The sequence below is a fragment of the Sceloporus undulatus genome, chromosome 4, assembly GCF_019175285.1.
Source record: "Sceloporus undulatus isolate JIND9_A2432 ecotype Alabama chromosome 4, SceUnd_v1.1, whole genome shotgun sequence".
Lineage (NCBI taxonomy): Eukaryota > Metazoa > Chordata > Lepidosauria > Squamata > Phrynosomatidae > Sceloporus > Sceloporus undulatus.
Window position 1 is genome coordinate 175,564,474 of NC_056525.1, and position 14,416 is coordinate 175,578,889.

Sequence of the window (14,416 nt, forward strand, 5' to 3'; positions counted from 1 at the left end):
AAAGGACACCATTTGCCCATAGGGAAACCATATTTGCCCATAGGGAAACATTGGAGAATAATTGCCCATAGGGAAACATACGGATTACTTGCCTATAGGGAAACATTGGAGATTGATTGCCCATAGGGAAACATACGGATTACTTGCCTATAGGGAAACATTGGAGATTGATTGCCCATAGAGAATCATGGAGATTACTTGCCCAATGGGCAAGCAACCCCCAATGTTTCCTTAGGGGCAAGTATTCCCCATGATTGTCAATGGGCCAGTATTCTCCAATGATTCTCTATGGGCAAGTATGGTTTCCCTATGGCCAAGTAGTGTCCTTTGTTTTAGTACCTCTCCTTTCAAAGTCGTTTCCGACTTCTGGCGCTGAGGCTGGGAACAGTGTGCCTTGCCTAGGGGCATCATTCAGTGGGTTTCCATGCCTGAGCAACGATCCAGAGTCTCCAGAGTCGTGGTCCAACCCTCAAACCACCAGGCCATGCTGGGTTCAGGCAGTGGGCAACTACAAAATGCTTCACCCCCCTCCAGGTCCTTGTCTGAAGATCCCCAGGGCTGACCAGGTGAAGGTGGGAGGTGGCTGGTTGTGTCGGGATGGATGCTCTCGCCCTGCCCTTCCTTGGGTGCAACAGGTAGAGCTGTCAGAAGAGGAGCCCTGGGGCTGAGAGGGGCCTTTGTTCTCGGCTGGGTGCCTTTCCCAAAGTGATGGTGGAAAAGAAGTGTTGCAACAACCAACATTGTCTTTCCTACTCCGCCCAGCTCCTTGTGTGTGTGTGTGTGTGTGTATACTGTGTGTGTGGGGAGAAAGAGATCAGTCCGATGGCCCCTTTCCCCCTGCGATCGGTACCTTGGGAAGCCTGAAGGAGGATCAGCACCCAACCCACCCGGATCCGACTCTCCAAAAAGGACTCCCTCCTCCAAAGCAAAAGAGGTGCATCCATATCGGAAAGAAGGGTTGGAGAGATTCGCCTCCAGGGAAATGGCTGTTTTTTTTCTGGGAGGCTCTCTTAGAGGAAAGTTTTGAACTAGGATTGTCCCCCCTCCTTTCCAAAGTTGCAGCAAAGTTGGGGTGGGGGGGGAGGGTGAAGTTAGCCCTGAGTTGCTGCTCTTGGATCCCTAAAGGAGGGGGGGGGAGTTGGGGGAAGAAAAGAGGTGGGAGGGGGGAAAGGGGGGGGGAGAGGGAGAAACCTGCTGCCGCTTGCTGGTTCTTTGTTTGCTCTGGGAACTTGAACAAAAGAGGAAACTCGGATGAACTCTCCATCTCTTCCTTTTGGGCTATCCCTGGTCTCCCAGCCCAGATTATTTCCCCCCCTCTCTTCTTCTTTAACTTCCCCAAAGACTGCACAAAACTTTCCAACTCCTCTGCCAAGGGTCTTATTCTTTCTTTTGCACAATAAGAAAAGAAGTAGGTGAGTTACTTATATGACTATATATGTGTGTGTGTGTGTGTGTGTGTGTATATATATATATATATATATATATATATCTGTGTTCTTCCTTTGCGGCTTTGTTATCAGCTGGAAGTGTGAAGTGGAAGGGGCTTTGTGAGGTTCTTGGGGTAGAAAGACTACTAAAAGTTGTTAAATTTCAACTCTTCTGATCTTGATTTTGTTAATGTTTGTGTCCTTCTTGTCAGTCTGAAATGTGTTTATGTAAGGCAGTTTGGGGGTGGGCAGTTGGCAGGGGAGAGAATGGTTGCCTGAGATGTGGCTTCTCCATGTGTAGTTTTGCCAGAGAGTTTATGGAGAGGTGGGTTGAGTGCCATGAGGAAATGATCAGATTGAAGGGAAAGCTCTGGGTGAGAAAGAAGTGAAGGTTGGTTCTTTACAGTTTTTGAGTTGGTGGAAGAAGGATAAACTTAAAAGCGGTACCACTAGATAGAAAAGAGGTACCACATATACTCTGTGTCCAATTTCATGGGGCCTTCTTAGGCAAGGAGTATTCAGAGGGGTTTTTGCCAGGTCCTTCCTCTGGTATTCCTTGGTAGTCTTTCATCCAAATATTAAGCAGGGCTGACCCTGTTTAGCTTCCAAGAACAGATGGGATCTGGTGCCTTTAGGGTATTTAGGCCAATACAGAGATCTCAGTACCTATATGAAAATAAAAGCCTACACAGAATTGAACCATTATGTAAGGAATGTGGTAAATACAAAGTGATGTAGGCTATATTTCAGATTAAGCAACTGGCAGAACCACCTCAATGTATTTCTTACTGGAGAAAATCTTTAAAAATTCATGGGGTTGCCATACGTTGAAAGGCAACTTGAAGGCACATATATCCACACAAAATGGGACATTATTAAAATGGAGGTCTTCAAACAACTGACTCATGGCAGCTTCATGGTACATTCCTGAGAAATGTGTTTCACTGTTCATCACAGAGTTCTGGTATTTCTCACTTTCCATTTAAGTTCTGGGACTTTTGATACCTTCCCTTATAAGCAAGTTATTCTTTTATACTCTTAATTTTGTTTAGCCCTGTCTTGCCCAATCGGAATTTTTCTGCAACTTTTCTTCAACTACTTTCCTCTGCATCTTTGGTTTATCTTTGTTTTCTCTAGTTGCCTTGTTTCTTTAAACATATCTGTTTTTTGACAATTTGTTATTATCAGCTATTATTTTAAAAACACACCTTTTCTTAATTCTTTCTATTTTAGGGCACATCCACAATACAGACATAACCATGATTAACAATAATTGCCTTTCACTGGGGATTCCGAGAAATGTAGTTCTGTGAGGTAAGACTAGTGTCACCACACTGCACAATTATAGCAGTTTGAAACCACTTTAATTGTCATGGTTCTATCCTATGGAATCCAGAGATTTGTAGCATGGTACAAGCTTAGTACAAGCAAGAGTTTGCTTAGATTAAAGTATTTTAATTCCATGAGCAGGGACGTAGCTAGGATTTTAGGAAGGGGGGGGGGGTCCAGACTAAGTGCCATCATTATAATGGTGCTTGAGTGCAGCGGCACAGCAGCACACACCATTCATTTTTCTAATGGAAGGGGGGGTCTGGACCCCCCACACCCCCCCCTTGGCTACGTCCCTGCCATGAGTTAAACAGCACTCATGATACCTTGGGGACTGTCATTTATGGGAGTGGGAGTAGCACCCTCTGGCAGGTAATTCCATGTCCTCTACAAATACAAATCCCAAGATTTCATAGGATGAAGCTGGCAGTTAAATAGTATCAAAACTGCTATGAAATCAAGTCAGGTGCTTGGACTGTAGATTCCATCACCTCAAGCCAGGATTGTCAGTGGCCTGGGACCATGGGAGCTTTAACTAAATTTTCTCCAATCCCAAGTTTCTTGGGATGTTTGGGAATCCATTTTACCTGTATTAGTGTGAAACTAGTGTCTGATTAAATTGGAGGTGCATCCTCCTCCTCCTCACTTTTCTCTCACAACTATCTGAAGACTGCCTTAAGAGTCATATAGATATAAGCATCATTTCTTTTGGCAGGTAGTCTTGTTGAACTGACATAGTCCTAACACTCTGATCTAGCATGTGGGTGATTAGGGCAATCTTCCAGCTGTTGTTGGATTGCCACTCCTATCTTGAACCCCCAACTCCTGTGGTCTTCCAATAGTTAAGCTGGCAAAAGGTGGTAGGAATTGCTCTACAACAACATCTGAGGGGCCAAGTATTTCTTACCATTGCTACATGCCTTTTTCACATTGGAATTTGTCCTCAAAATTCCTACTGCTCTAACCACTGGTGGAGCCAGGCTGCTAAAATAACTTAATGTCGGGAGAGCATTGGCAAGCTGGTTAGTGACTAGGCCTTCCATTGAGTTTTGTTACATAATATACATGTTGTGCCCATTTCCCTATGGAAAGCTTAGATAAATGTTTGAGATGGTGAACAATAATACACCCCCCACGTAACTTCTGCATTATGTAGTTATGTAGCATTCAGCACATGAGCTCTTGAGCAGCAGTACTAAATATCTCACAAAAGCTTCATCTGCATTGCAGAAGTAAAGCAGTTAGACATTGTTTTAACTGTCATGGCTCAATGCTATGGGATCCTGGGATTTGTAGTTTGTTGTTGCAGTAGAGAAAGAGAAGGCTAAATATCTCACAAAACTACAAACCCCAGCATTCCATAGCATGGTAGTTAAAGTAGTGTCAAACTGCTTTATTTCTGCAGTGCAGATGAAGCCAAAGCTACCAGTCTCAGGATTCTCCAATAGGGAGGCATGTCAGTTAAAGAGGCAGAAAGATGATATTACTGTGATGTATAGATACATTTGGGGTTTCTAATTTGTTTCACTGTTTGATGTCTTTTTAAAAACTTCTCCTACTTCTGAAATGTTAGCATTTCTTATGACTTTATTCTTTTTCTTCTTTCTTGTACCTTCCATACAGTGCATTTACCAGAACCCCAAGTCCTTCAAGTTACCTGTTGAGTGTAGGTTCCTATGGCTTTTTAATTACTATAATGGTTTCAACATAGATAGCTAGATAGTTTGTGATTTGGATTTAGTGTACTGCCATGAGTACTTACTTGTGCTATTTGCAGTTGTCCAGTGCCTCTTCCTGCTTAAAACTTGAGCAATTTATGGAAAGGGAAGTCTGATATATGGCAATATAATGACACCACTGATTCTCACAACTTCACACATTACAGTACTACTTGGGGTTATAGGAATCAGCAGTGCAGTTTGGCAAGAAAGCTGAGGCTGCATTTCTGTATATACTGAGCTAGCAGTAGGCCCTGTTGACCTTAATAGGAGTTACTTTTAAGTAGACACATTTAGGATTTCATTGTGAAAAGACCAGAGGCAATTTGGAAGGGTTGTGTGCCTAAAATCTATGTACAAGAGTGGGCAACCTGGGGTCCTGTTTCACTAGCAACTAGAGGAGCAGTCCACTATCCTAGAGGCCAGCTATAGCTGGGTAGACAGGGAGAAAGATGAGTAGAGAAAAAGGCCAGGGCTTGCTTACTTGGGGCTGGATCTGCCCATCATCAGCAATCAGCCCTTGACAGATTCTTCCTGAGACCTTATTGCAAATGTGGAGTATACAAAAGAACTCCAGAAAAAAATATCTCCATGTGCTTTATAGACTACAGCAAAACATTTGACTGTAAAGGACACATTGAGAAAAGTTATGGATGGCTCTTAAGGCCACGGGAGTGCTACTGCATTTGATCATCCTTATGGGAAATCTGTACATAGGATAAGAAGCTCCTGTCAGAACAGAATTTGGAGAAACAAAATGGTTCAAAGTCCTCAGGCAAGAATGCATTCTGTCCCCCAATTTGTTCAATATGTACGCAGGAAATATAAGAACAGGTATAGATTCAGATCAGAGTAGAGTGAAGACAGGAGGAAGGAATATCAACAATCTTTGCTATGGGAATGACAACATATTACTAGTAGAAAGCATCACAGACTTGGAGCAATTACCAAGGAAAGTACAAAGTTGCTGAACATAAAGAAAACAAAAATTAATGATTATGGAGGATCTACACAAATTCAATCTAAACAATGAAGAAATAATAGTTTAAAGGGTTCCTGTACCTAGAATCAAACATTGATCAGAATGAGGTCTGTAGTAAAAAAATAAGAAGACCACGAATGGAAAGGGCAGCTATGAAAAAACTAAACAAGATCCTAAAGAGTAAAGATACACAACTGAGAAAAAAAGTCAGCATCATCCAAGCCATTGTATTCCGCATCACCATGTACAGATACAAGAGCTGGATAGTGAAGAAGGAAGATAAGAGGAAAATCAATTCGTTTGAAATGTGGTCCAGGGGAAGTGTGTTGAGGATACTGTAGACAGCCAAAAAGACAAGTAAATGGCTCCTCAAGCAAATAAAGCCAGAAATTTCTTTGGAAGCCAAGATGATCAAATTGAGGCTGTCATACTTTGGCCACATCAGGATCCATGGTGGTGCAATGGTTAAATGCCAGTACTGTAGCCATTCATTCAATAGTCGCAAGATTATGAGTTTGATACCAGCTAAGGGCTCCAAAGTGGACTCAGCCTGGCATCCTTCACAAGTCACTAAAATGAATAGTCAGCTTGTTGGGGGCAATTAGCTTACACATTGTAAACCGCTTAGGGAGTGCTTAAGTGCTCTGATAAGCGGTATAGAAATGTACTTGCTATTGCTATCATGATTTATTATAAAACACAGTAAAGTGAGGAAAGGTAGAGGACAGCAGAAAGAGAGTAAGACAGCACACCAGATAGAAAGACTCAATCAGAGAGGTCACAGGCATGGATTTGCAGGAACTAAAAGTAGTAGAGGACAGGAGGTATAGAGATGTCTCATCCACAGGGTCACCATGAGTTGAGACCTACTTGAGGGCAGTTAACAACAACAATAACTATTTGCTCTAGAATGCAACAGGACTTCTGTTACAATACAAGGAGTCCCGAGGGAAATGTATGTTGTACAGCATTCACATCATTGGTGTAAACTGCAGAGACTCCTGAATTCCAAAAAGTAAATTTTAACTTGGCTATGGAAATCCATTGGGTGATGTTGGGCAAGTCACGGCTTCAGAAGAAGGCAAATGCAAACCTTCTCCAGAGAAAATCCTGTAATAGGCTCACATTACGGTCACCACAGTCGGAAATGATTTGAAGGAGCAGAACAACAACAACAACAACAACAACGTAACTTGAACATACCTTTGAATAAGACATAAACATGATGATATGCACAGATTGTCAAGACAAGAAAGCATAGGCCCAAAACACACTGCAGAAATAATCCAGTTTGAGATCGTTTTAACTGCCCAGGCTCAATGCTAGGGAATTCTGGGAACTGTAGGTTTTTTTTAGACATTTAGCCTTCTCTGTTAGAGAGTTCTGGTGCCACAATAAACTATAGTTCCCAGGATTCCTTAGCATTGAGCCAGGGTAGTTAAAGCAGTCTCAAACTGGATTATTTCTGCAGTGTCTTTTGGACCCTAGAAATACTTATCCTTGCCTTGGTTTGTTTCTACTTAATGTTTTCTGTCTCACTCTGTGCTCCAGTTCAGCATTTTTCATTCTGTTCTGTGTCTGAATATTGGTGGAGCTACCCTTCATTTCTAAGTGATTTCCATCTAATGAGCAAATAAGTGAAATGTTTCATAAATTTTCAGATTGAAGATCCACTATGTAACCATCCAAGTGTCTTAAGTGCTCAATTCAAATTATTTCAGGCATTGTGGTGATACTACTTTCCCAGTTTGTTGTGAATTATCTAAGCAGTGAAGTTCAATTTCACTGTGGGCTAAACTCAATCCATTCTTTGAATACCAAAGTCTGGAAGAAAGTGTTGACCTCATTACTAATGTTTATTTGAGCAATGATAAGGCTCCAAAGGTAAGGAGAAGTTTTTTAAAGCTCAATGCATCTGGAAAATTCTGCGGAAATATTCCTTCCTAAATTCTTCTGTGATGCCTAGCAGCAAAAATTTAACTGTTAAATACAATGTCTTAATCTGTCATTTCTCATAGTCTCAGTTTCATTCTATTCTGGACTTACCTCTGAGGAGACACAGGCTGATTGTGCTGTAAAAATCTTCTAATGAGACATGGGTATAAGTTGTATATTCTTTTGAGACACAAGTAACACTTGCAGTTTTCTCACAGCTGAATTTTATCTATGTTTAGTTGAAAATATATCCCTTTAAAAAAATCAAAGGGACTTAATTCCTACTATGTGCTTACAGCCTGTGAATGATTTTATAATGTGTCCATTGATATATATTAATTCCAAATCTTATAATGTGCATTTCTGTTGAATAGGTAAAGAGAGAGAATCCTAGTAATGCAGAATGCTTTCCGCAATGCTACAGCTAAATCTATGTAAAGCACAACTATATGGCTGCCATATTTCATTAATCTTCGGATGGTGGAGTTGAATGTAATGCAAACCAGAGGAGGCATCAGAGTTGGATTTATAAACTGTCTGAATTTCTGGAAATGAAAGGTTGTGAAAAGTTACAGTATATGGCTTGGATTATACGATATAGCTCCCAGTGCCTCTGTGGTTCACGAAAGGTATGTGCTTTCTGATAACAGCAAAAGAAACAATTCTTGTCACTACTTGCTTTGTGTTCTGAGAAATGGGTACCGTATATACTTGACTATAAGTTGACCTCATGTATAAGTTGAGGGCAGGTTTTGTGGCCAAAATTATGGATTTTGATATGTCCTATGGATAAGTCGACAGTAAAACTTAGGGGCATGCAACAAAGCATGTGAAGGATGAAATAAAGGAAAACAATGCCAAGGAATTTACAAAATCCCAGCAGGCGTAACTGTTAATCTTGACACTAAAGCAGTGGTTCCCAACTTTCCTAATGCCGCGACCCTTTAATACAGTTCCTCATGTTGTGGTGACCCAAACCCATGAAATTATTTTTGTTGCTACTTCATAACTGTAATTAAAAAGGTGTTTTCCAATGGTCTTAGGCGACCCCCATGAAAGGGTCATTGGACCCTCAAAGGGGTCCCGACCCACAGGTTGGGAACCACTGCACTAAAGGCTGCATGGATGAGGAAAAAAAGGGGGGGTCAGTTACTCCAGGACACATTATAATCTTCTCTTTTAGTAAGAATTAAAGTACAGTACTTTCACTGACCCATGGATAGGTTGACTCAGGTTTTTGGGGTCAATTTTTTTTACTAAAATTTCTAGACTTATATATGAGTATATACAGTATACGTTTTTCATTATTTTGTAGACTGTTCATTGCATTATGTGAAAGGAAAATAAAGTTATTCATTTGTTAAATTCAACTTATTAAATATCGATACAATATATTCTATTAGTATTCTTTTAAATAACATTTTCAGTACATACAAAATAGTAGCATATGAGTAAGAAATCAAATAGGAATGCAGTATTTAAAATCTGTCTCAGTAGACTTGCTTATCACCTTTTACCCCTTTGAACTATTTCTCTAATATACTGTATTTTAAATCAGTAGCTGTTTGCATGAAGCTCTATGTGTATTTTAAATAGCATTTTAATTTGGAAACATGTTTCAAGTGGTCTCGAGCTATGCTATTTTACTAATTTATATACCTTCATGATTTCTCATTATGATTTTAACATTTTCTTAATTCAACTGCTATCCTGTTGCATCCACATTAAGCAGTGCTATGATTTTGACTACTGAGGGCTAACTTTATTTTCTGAATAATTAAGATTACATTTGTAGGAAATGTTTTATATTTTTACAACTCATTGTGCTAAATGGAAAAACGAACTACTAATCTTTAAGGAATGTGAAGTCTAATGAATGCTGTGATGCAACTTTTAAGGGCTTGTAGACTCTGTAAACACTTCCCTGGGTCCTGACAAAGAAGCATCCAGACTGGGAAGCTGTTTTATTTATTTATTTATTTTAAAAATCCTTTAACATATCGTAACATTTAATATATTTTGGAGATATTTTTTTCCCTTCTGAAATTTTCTGCAAAGTTTTGCCTTGCGAGCAATAGTTTTCCCCACCAAGCTTGTTTTATCAGATGCTTTTCTGGAAGTCAATTGTGTTAATTCCACTCACTCTGTAGATGGACAATGGATTAAATCTAGACAGTGTCACATTATCCTGTTATAGTGCTATTATTCCACTTTAATGGCTCTGGCTGCTTCCTGTGGAATTCTAGGGTTTGTAATTCAATGAGGCCTAAGAGCAATCTGGCTGAGAATTTTAATGCCTTTCCTTAAACTGCAAATCCCAGTATTCCATAGCAGGCAGCCATAACAGTAAAAGTGCAATAACAACGCTATAACAGTGTAGTGTGATATTAGTCACAATTGGAATAGATATACTGAAATCAGTGATATTTGATGGCACAGTTTGAAGTCATCAAGATGGCTGATTTGCAGAAACTCATTGTTCAGAACAGTGTTAAAGATTTGGCAGCTATTAAATAGCTATTGCTGTTGTGTGCCTCAAATTATTTCTGACTTATGGCAAACCTATCATGGGGTTTTCTTGGCAAGTTTCTTCAGAGGGAGCTTGTCATTGCCATCCTCTGAGCCTGAGAGATTGTGACTTGCTCAAGGTCACCCAGTGGGTTTCCATGGCTGAGTGGGGATTCGAACCCTGGTCTCCAGAGTCATAGTCAAATGCTCAAACTGCTACACCATGCTGGCTTCATCCCTATAAAAAGTATTTTAGAAATATTTCAAGTTTAAGTTGCAATTACTAAATTGATTTTGTCTGTCGATCTTGTGTGTTCAGTATGTATGTAGGGCACAGTAGGAGTTTCATGAAAATAGCTGCTTTTGATATGCATATTTTTCTCCCAAATGATTTGTTGAGGTCTGTAAAAGATGTAGGGCAGTAAAGTATGCATTTCCTGAGAAAAGTATTAGGAATGGTGGCTGTTATTGGGAGGTGAGAATAATTAAGACTTTTCCAAGCAGTAAAGAGAATTTTAACTGCCTCTTTCTTTCTTCATTAAACTGAGAACTGATTGATAATGTTCCTGCAGTGATGGGTTTCTACCTGTGGCATCTTCCTACATAGGTCTGTTGTTGTTAGTTGCCTTCAAGTTGAGTTCTGCTCAATACAGTCACATAACCACAAAGGAAATAAAAGAAATGGAAACATTCAGCAGTAATTTGTTAGACCAGGAAGACAACAATTGTGGGGAGGAACAATTGAGGGGGCAGAATATATGAACAACCAAAATGGGAAATAAACGGAAGGCTTAACGATTCTGGGATGTTAAAACAGTCTCTACACTGAAGGAGCAGCTGCACACAATTCTTTGCCTTCCTTGTACTCATAGCTGTTGATCTTGTGAATTAATTCTTCCATAAAGGCTATCTCTGATATTCAGCCAATAAACATCCATGAAATGGAAGTAGTTTAAAGACCCAGTGAGGTGTAGTGATTTGAGTCCTGGATGATGACTTGGTAGACCAGGGTTCACATCCCTTCTCTGTCATGGAATCTCACTGGGTGACGTTGGACATGTCATACACTCAGCCTCAGAAGAAGACAAAAGCTTCCGAACAGACCCTTCTGAGAAAACTCCATGTATATGCAGGTGAAACTTGAATTAAAACAGTGATGCATGCATTTACACGAGCACAGATATTATGTGCATAAAACAGGAACTTCCCTCCAAGTATTTTCAGTAACTCTTTAGTTTTTATAAGAAATATAAAATGGCTGTCTCAAAGTAATGGCGGGCACACAGTTCAGTATTCATGAGACCATAATCTGGATTTATGATCCCATAATTTTGAGGATTCAAGTTTATGGTTGTTAATGAGCAAATGTGACCCCCCAAACCTACTTCTTTTTAAAAGCCATAATAGCTGGTATATATGTTTTAAATCCATTGAGTCATTTTGAGATTATCAAAATTGATTCTTTTGATATATAAGCTGCAATAACGGTGAGTAGTGAGAGGATGTTTATTTATGAGAAACTAAAATGAACTGTCACCAAACTTTCTCTTAAGTCAGGCAGAACCCCAGACAAAAGGTTTCTGAGGTACAGCAGATCAGGGTGCTGGGAAGTGAAGAAAGAGTTCTGTCATCGTAGCTATGGAGTTTATCACACTGGGAAAAAGATGGGAGCATAATGCCTTTATCACATAAAGAAGAATTATAGTGTGGGATAATTGCGGGATATTTGCAACATCATGCAACATCATGTGATAATCTTTGCCAAATAGTGCAGTATTGATGGGAGCATCCTGTGATGCTCCCATCTTTTCCCCAATGTGATAAACTCCTATGTCTGAGGATGCAGAATCTTGGACAATGTTTTAAGCCATCCATCTTTTTAAAACACTTTTAAACATTTCTATTGCCTCCAGGTGTTTATTATTGTTTTCTCCGTTTGTATGTGTTTTAAGCATTTAACTTCTCCACAGAGGCATGCCACAGTGTTTATCTTTGTCTGGATTAGGCTCAACATGTTAGAGCCTTTAAGATTTCTGATTACTCTCTAGAGAACTTGCCTGCTCTCATTTATTATCCATAACTCAGATTTTAAGTATCATTTAGCTTTGTTGAATTATGCTTTGTAGTGCAACCATAAAAATGATTTTCGTATTGGTTATATTTTTGTTTTTATAGATGAAATGCTTTGCTATTGTGATGATTCAGCCTTGCCACAGTCAGCATAACCTAAGTGACCTAATCGTCATTTCTGATGATTCCGTTAGCAGTTGCTTTCCAAGATGGTAGCAGTTGCTTTCTCCCCAGGATGCCAAATGGGGTTTTCCACACTTAATGCAGTTTCCACACTTAATCCAGTTTCTCTGCCAGTCAAATGCAATATTCAAAATTACTTCAAATGATAACACATTAACGTTCTAACAGCAGTGGCAAACCTGTGGCCATCCAGATGCCTTTGGATTACAAATCACATCACTCTGTTGGCTAAATTTAATGGAAATTGGAGCAGAACTCCACAAATCCAACCCTACTTTTTGGTAAACAGCAGCCTCAGTGATCAAAGTGTCAATCCAAAGATAATCAAAATGGCACCAGCTGCATACAAAATGGAGGTAGGTAGGCCCTGAGGGCATCCCATGGATTGCAGAAATACATTTTTAAAAGAAGAAACCTAAGGGAAGGATTTCCTACTCCTCAGACACCTAACTGAGGACTCAACATGATCAGTGGTCACACAACACTGACTGAATGTGGGCAGGGGAAGGATGATCCAAAAACCTTTGGTGTAGGGAGGGATGATGAAACGTACTGGCTAGAAATCTAAACAGGAGCCTAATTTCAACATTTTGATGCTAGTTATACTTGTCAGTTTGTAATTATGCATACCATCAACTACATAATAAACAATTCCACAAGATATAAATTATATAACAATACTGTCCTTCCCATTAGAATATGCATTAAAGATAAAAAATAAATATACAGTTTCAGTATATTCTGCCACATGAACATAGCTATATTTTTTAGACATTTTTGTGAGAGTATTATCTGCATTGCTCAGTATGCAAAGTTAGAGGGCTACTGCCAGTGTGTCTATTTTTGAGGAGGCATAGGTCTGTCAAGAATACATTTTGTCCCTTGGATCTCTCCCTAGCCAGTGTCCTATGTGCTATGTTGAAGCACTTTCAATGGCTTCTAAGAAGTTGGTTATCCCGCTGTTAAACTAAATTGTATTAAAGTTTTCTGCTTATTATTTATCTTATCTAAAGATCACTTTAGGTTGTTCCATATACAATCTTTCTGTAGAAATCATGGGGTAGTGGTGAGCTGTTCAGTGAAAACAGTGATTAGTTTTTGATAGATTAGTATGGTATATGTATTTTAGCCCAGTGATATTGATGTTGCTCTTCATATTCTTTTTTTTTTAATCAGTCTTTGCTCATAGCTGTGTGTCTCAGTCTGACATTTTTGCTATGTGTATAATTTCTTGTTCAAAGTAGGCTATTTGATATTGGATACTTATAATTAATTTGATTCCCATCTGGCTTTCCAGTAAGAGGACTTTTGACATGGCTTTATCTATGTCAAGGACATCTGACACAAAAAATTTAGAAGTATTCATTATCCATTCCCATTGCTGCTGTTTCATTGTTACTGTGTTTTAAAAAGTACAATTTCTTATACATGCAGCAATTGAAAAGAAATTGGAGACATGGACTCAGGCTGGTTGAAAATTGCCAAAGCACTCCGAAATCTGTAACATATTGTAGATTTCCACAGCTCTGATTAATATCCTGGATTTTTCAATAACATCTAGCAGAAATTTGGAGAATTGGATGCTACTCCCTTTGCTTTATGCCAGCCAGTTGATATGGGGATGAAACAGGGTAGTATATTTTAGAGACACAGCCAAATCTCTAAGGCTTATTATACTCTTGATATGCTAACAGTTAAATCAAGATGAATGTATTTTAAGACCGTTTATTGGAGTAACACTACTTTAAATTAATTACACAACCTGTTTTGTAAAGTGGCATGCCTTCTTGTAAGTGGAACAATAGGCAAGAAAAGGATCTAATCTATCACTTGAAACTTAAGACCTTTCTTGTGAGAAATTCTGCTTGTAAGCCAGCACCTGAGCCTTATTTGAACATTATGGAATCATTTATGTTAGGTTAACCTCTTCTGATTGTGTTATAATTAATTTTTGATTGGATTCCTGTGGAGCCTTTAGTTCTTGAAGCATCAACTTTGCTGAGTGCTAGAGTTGTTGGGCTCTGATCCTACCTTACACTTCATAGTGCAACAGATGAGATCTTCCCTGCTAACAATTTCCCTTGATGATTTCTTGAAGAATGTAGAAAGGGTGATTCGGCTACCTGATGAGCAGGGTAAAGGGCATAGTCCTTGGTGTTTCAGTGCATAGATGATTTGTTCAAGAAAACTGGCCATCACAGGGAATTTAAGTCCCACCATGCCTGCTCACATGCAAAGAACTGGACACTTCATTGGCATCAATA

The 14,416-nt window shown here is 39.4% G+C and overlaps 1 long non-coding RNA gene across 1 annotated transcript in view; it reads left to right on the forward strand.

Moving 5' to 3' along the window:
* The first annotated feature begins 723 nt into the window (after positions 1 to 723).
* Positions 724 to 14,416, forward strand: part of LOC121928333 — a 53,483-nt gene continuing 39,790 nt past the window's right edge. Inside the window, exons 1-2 of the long non-coding RNA XR_006103485.1 lie at positions 724 to 934; positions 7,766 to 8,020. This is a non-coding gene — a long non-coding RNA (uncharacterized LOC121928333). The remainder of the gene's footprint in view (positions 935 to 7,765; positions 8,021 to 14,416) is intronic.